We start from the raw sequence: 6,000 nt of genomic DNA, 5'->3' as shown, positions 1-6,000 counted from the left end.
GTCTACTCTGAGTGGGCCTAGCATTGAATACCACCCATTATTTAGTATGGGTCGTATTCACCTAAGTCCTACACACAGTAGACCCATTAAAAGTAAGGAACCTAAGTTAGTCAGGTCTATTAACTTCAATGGGTCTATACTGATTAGGACTAGCATTGAATATCGTCCTATGTGGCTTCTGCATTTTATTGCTGTGCACATGAGAGCTTTATTTGCTCATTTATGAGAAGTCCTTCACATGTACATGAGAACATCCACACAAAATCAACTGTCCTGCATGGGGATAGACCCCTACACATATGAGGCTATATGCACACTATTACAATCTTTATTACTGTGCTTTGTTTTACAATTCTTCTCAAAAGTTGCTTGTTTTAATTACTGTTTAAATTATTAGAGTGGGAATATAGATTTAAAAATGACTCCCCCCCCCACTTTTTTTACCATGATATTTGTCATCATGCCCACAAAGCAAACAATCTGACAACATTTAATAGGTTTGGCATAAGATTTATTGATGTAAATATAGTTTAAATAATTGATCAGACATTCAAGGGTAAAGAAAACATATTTTCCCCTTTAAAACTGGGATATGGACAGTATAAATAGAACACACAACAGTCATAACCACTTTATGTTTTGTTTTAATCATCCAGATTTATTGTCAATGTTTTGATATTCTTCATATACAAATTCATCTTGTTCTGAAGTTGGTGATCTATAAATTTTTGCATAATGAAACATGCTATTTACACTGCGTATGACATACACACAAAAATACAAAAGTGATTAAAAGGCTTTTGCTGTGTGAAAAGCAAGGAAGATACATTAGATGTTTTGATTAAGGGCACAATCCATCAAGCACTGCTGTTGTGCATCCTCCAGAGATCCTTAATATGAGCATCTCCCTACCATACCAATAGTCAGTACTGAGGTTTGTGATTATGTGGGGAATCTAACCTCCCAAATCTCAGCTGGTTCACTGTCACTTTTAGGGCACAACTGGAAGGGAAGGTTGGAGCAACCTCTGATGCTATTTCCTCTTTTCTTTTAAGCAGCCATGTTGGAAAGTGGGACAAATTGAACTGGAGCCTCATGTGGCATCACTGAATTGTGCATTTCTCCAGCCCAATTTTTTAAGAACTACATGTAACATGATGACATCATGATAGAAGGTAAATGGACCCACTTGATGCGGAGATGCCATTTTCAATGGCATTTAGTGTGTCACATCTGACATGTGCTTATGCACTTACAGGTGGCAGGGCAGGGTGTCTATTTGGTGGATATGAGTTCAAAGATTCAGTCAGGGGCACCATGGACGGGAGTTAAATGCGGGATATTTTTTTTTAAAAAGCCTCATGAAGCACCTTTTGCATGTGCAGTGCCCAGTTGGGAGGAGAGTATGTGGGGAAAAGGCTGATTTTGCACAGGGGTCACTCTTGCTGGATAGACCAATTATCTATTGCTATTAGCCTCATAAGCCCCAGTAAACAAAGGGAAAATGCACACCAGCAGTGCTTGCTGTGTTGTCCCACAGCACTTTAAATGCATACAGACTGATATAGATAATTCCAATCTGAAATTGCTATTGACATTATACTTCATGTTTTACTAATGTCTGACAGGGAATCCGTGGGGGGGATGACCCAAATGGAAATCACCGCAGAGAAAATATTATTTGAAACTGTACATACTTGAGAGGCATATTTAGTTGGGGGAAAAATGGAAACCAAATATTTCTGTCACTGTAGATTATGATATTAGCCATTAAAACACTTGATGTACATATACATTTGTACATGGAAAAGATGCTGAATGGTGTAATTGCCATTGCTATGTGATTTATCTAGAACAATTTCAAAAGAAACAATGCACATGGCATATTGGCATACTAAAATAGCAGATGTACAACATTATTTACATTGCAAACTAAATAAGGGATAATGGCCCTATGAAAATGCATCAAATTGCTCAGAATAGTAAAACTCACAGACCTGATTCATAAAATATATGTATATGTATATAATATATCTATTTATAATTATATATAGTATATGAACATGTATAAAATTTAATGGAGCAGGAACTTAAGGATTAGTTGTGTTGTTAAAATACTTACTAGATATGTTTTAAAAGAGGGTTCCCCATTTCACCAGAAATTGACATTTCAGATTTGGTATGCAAAGCACAACAAAAATCCACATGACCCAGAAGCTCCCATGCAGAGTTGGTGGATCCACTGCATACATGGAGCTCTGCATGAAGAGTGGTTGCCACATTCACTGCAAGAGGGATACACACATGGTATTTTCTTTCCTGTTAAAATCATGCTGAACTCTATGGACACAATCTATCTAAAGCAGCGTTACCCAACCTTTTTGGACCCAACGCCCCTTTGCAAAATCTTTTTGTGCCCAATGCCCCCCTCAGATTAAGTATATGCCAATGCTTCCTATTCTTCCCTTAAAATATGAGTAATGCATAAAAGGTATTTTCAATGATTATTATTGATCGTTTTTATCATGCCTTTTTATTGCACTTAGATTACACATTGAATTCTTAGTATGATTTATTAATATACATACATAGAAAAGTAAATAAAATGAGATTTATTATAAAATACTAGTGTGATCCTTGAGCTTGATGAGTTTTGGCTAACTTCACAATATCTGGAGTATATAAATCCATAAAATACATGCAAGAAACAAATTGCAGATATAGGAGTTGTTTCTTATTTCACAAATCCTAAAAACATAAGCAAAAACTAATTAAGTCCACACAGTATGAACCAATAGAATACACTGTGTTACTTAACAACAAACTCATTCAGTTTATTGGCATTGTTTTGTTAAACAAGTTCATTTAAACATCACAGAAACAAAGGGTAGTGAGTGTGTCCCATTCCTGAAGAAAACCTGCAAATAACTGACTGTCTGCGTCACCCGTTTGCACATGGCACTCATCCGTTGGAAGAATGCACCCTCCACCAATACACCCAGCTTATCAAACACTCTCTCATGATTGGTTCCAACAATCCTCAAGACAGAATCGGAACATTACCTAGTGCCGGGGCGTGGCTAATATCCCCATTCCTTGATATGACACTGGCCACTATTCAGAATTTCTTTACTAAAGAGCACACACTATTTATAGAGTTATTTCCATGAATTGAGACTATTTATTTATTTATTTGTTTCATTTTTAAAGCGCCCATAGCGAGTGGCTCTCTGGGCGGTGTACAAAAAGATCAAAATACAGAATATCACAATAAAATCAACCTATCAACAGTAAACATAAACAGCAAACAAAAAAAAGATTTAAAGTTATAACATTAAATGCTTAAAATGCCTGGGAGCATAGCCAGGTCTTAACCTGGCGCCGAAAAGATAGAAGCGTCGGCACCAGGCGTACTTCTTCGGGGAGGCTGTTCCACAGTTCGGGGGCCACTACAGAAAAGGCCCTAGATCGAGTAACTGTCCTCCAGGCTTCCTGATGGGTTGGTACCCGGAGGAGGGCCTTAGATGCTGAGCGAAGTGACCGGGTCGGTTCATAGCGGGAGAGGCGTTCCACAAGATACTGCGGTCCCACGCCGTGTAAGGCTTTATAGGTCAAAACCAGCACCTTGAATCTGACTCGGAAACAAATGGGTAGCCAGTGCAAACGGGCCAGAACAGGTGTTATATGCGCTGACCGGCTGGTCCTCGTCAGCAGTCTGGCTGCTGCGTTTTGCACTAGCTGAAGCTTCCGAACTGTCTTCAAGGGCAGCCCTACATAGAGTGCATTACAGTAATCCAACCTAGAAGTTACCAGAGCATGAACAACTGAGGCGAGGTCATCCCTGTCCAGATAGGGGCATAGCTGGGCTACCAACCGAAGGTGGTAGAACGCATTCCTTGCCACCGAGGCCACTTGCGCCTCAAGAGACAAGGAAGGATCGAAAAGAACCCCAAGACTATGAACCTGTTCCTTCAAGGGGAGTGTAACCCCATCTATTAAATACATTCTAACTGGGGACAAAACAGTTTAAAAAATAATGATTTGTGTATTAAATAAAATTAAACTTAAATGCTTCAACTGTCGCATCAGACCGCCAAATGTCAACGCCCCCCTAATGAATCCAAACGCCCCCCTAAAGTTTGTAGTCACGTCAATGCCCCCCTGAAAGGCTGTAATGCCTCCCGGGGGGGGCGCTACCGCCCATGTTGGGAATCGCTGATCTAAAGTTAAAAATCCTTTTAGCTTCCACTGACTTTAATGCAAGAATGAACATGTCCTCAAATTTCACCCACTGAAATAAATGGGGATTATGGCTGCAGTTTGAAGCACACTCTGTTGGGTAACCACTCCCATTGAACTAACGAGGACTGATACTTAGGACAGTGTTGCACTTAAGTTTGGGCGGTTTATGCCCCATGTGTGCATTAGAGAACCATGGAGCTTTTTAAAATTATATTTCACAGTGCTTTTAGAATCTTGTCACTGTGAAAAAGCATCATTGCAGTAACAAGAAAAAGAAAAAAGCAAGTCATTGTTACAAACATGTGCCCCAATCCAAAGCATTATACATGGTTTTGGAACCCTCTGTACATATAGGCTTCACTGTTCACATTCTGTGCATACACAGGAAGATGCACCACTTGAAAATTGTTGAGGGTCTTGGTGGACCACTTAAATGATTTTTCTGCTTGTTATAGCCCATAGGAACATAGAAAACTGCTTTATACTGAGTCAGACCATTGGTCCATCCAGCTCAGTATTGTCTACACTGACTGGCAGCAGCTTTCCAGGATTTCAGACAGGATTCTCTCCCAGTCCTACCCAGAGATGCTGGGGATTGAAACTGGGACCTTCTGCATGCAAGGCAGGTGCTCTGTCAATGAGCTACGGCCCTTCCAAGAAATTGTAATATGTTGTGCTAGATGCTGTATAATTTTTAATTGTATTTTTATTGCTTCTCTTATTTCATATATATTGTATTTTATTGTATTACATTTTGTATTCCAAAGAATTGAAACTGGAATACAATAAGATGCAATATAAGAAATAGAAGGAGGAGAAAAACACAATTTAAAATTAATATGAATATTTAACACAGACACGCCATGGGCCACCTGAATGAAGCTCATGGACCACTGGTGCTCCACAGATCATAGTTGGGGAACCCCTGGTCTAGATTAAAGGGTTATTGAAATTATGTTCAGGTAAAAAGAATGAAATGAAATGACAATCATAAGTCAAATCATACACAGAACCTTTCCTTGTGAGATAACGCTTTATGATAAATAGATGGAGGTGGGGAACCATACCTTATTTTGGTTAAATAATTAAAGTACCATTAAAATGGGAGTTTTCACAACCCCATGTCCTTCTGCGAAGTCGCTCCAAAGACATCTATGCCACTGGAGATTGAACAAAATCTGTCTGTTCACACAAGAGTAATTATTGACACTTTTGCAATGAAGTCCCACTGACACTTTTGCAATGTAGTACAGCCCTCTTTGGATGAAAAATTTTGGTAGAATCAGTCACGTCATTAAAGTTAACAAATATTTGTAAACATTTTTAATGAAGCAGGGTGATTGAGAAGCATTTACTTTTGAAGGCTGAATGCTACCTTTTTAAAGGAAGGTGTCTCTTTCTTTTGGGGGGGGAGATGTAATAGAATTTTAAGGGGAAAGACCATACTTTGCATGTCAAAGATCAAGTTCAATCCCTCTGAGGTATGACCTCTGAGACTGAGGACAGCTGCTACTTGTCATAGTAGAAAATATTAGGCTAGAGGGACAACTAGTCTGACCTCATAGGAGGCAGCTTTGAATGTTCTAAATTCACCCTAAAGCGTCTTACGAAGGAACAGAATTGCCACATGCTCCATCCCATTTCTCATTGGTCTTTGTTAATTCACGTACTTGTTGGTAAATTTCACTCTGTGGCCCAATATCTACTGATTAGCCCTAAGACAGAGCTGTAAAAAGGCCTGGGGTCTGGTGTGTGTCT

The 6,000-nt window shown here is 39.2% G+C and overlaps 1 protein-coding gene across 2 annotated transcripts in view; it reads right to left on the bottom strand.

Annotated features, from left to right (window-relative positions):
• Positions 1 to 547: 547 nt before the first annotated feature.
• The window catches only part of GUCY1A2 (guanylate cyclase 1 soluble subunit alpha 2), a 286,509-nt gene continuing 281,056 nt past the window's right edge, over positions 548 to 6,000 (bottom strand). For both annotated transcript variants that reach the window (XR_009762895.1, XM_061628688.1), the window contains one exon: positions 548 to 6,000. This exon is cut by the window's right edge. The gene's annotated coding sequence lies outside the window, so the exon portion shown is untranslated.

Source organism: Rhineura floridana, chromosome 5 (assembly GCF_030035675.1).
Source record: "Rhineura floridana isolate rRhiFlo1 chromosome 5, rRhiFlo1.hap2, whole genome shotgun sequence".
Taxonomy (NCBI): Eukaryota; Metazoa; Chordata; class Lepidosauria; order Squamata; family Rhineuridae; genus Rhineura; species Rhineura floridana.
The sequence above is the reverse complement of the archived record's forward strand: the minus strand, read 5'-3'. Positions and strand labels throughout refer to the sequence as shown.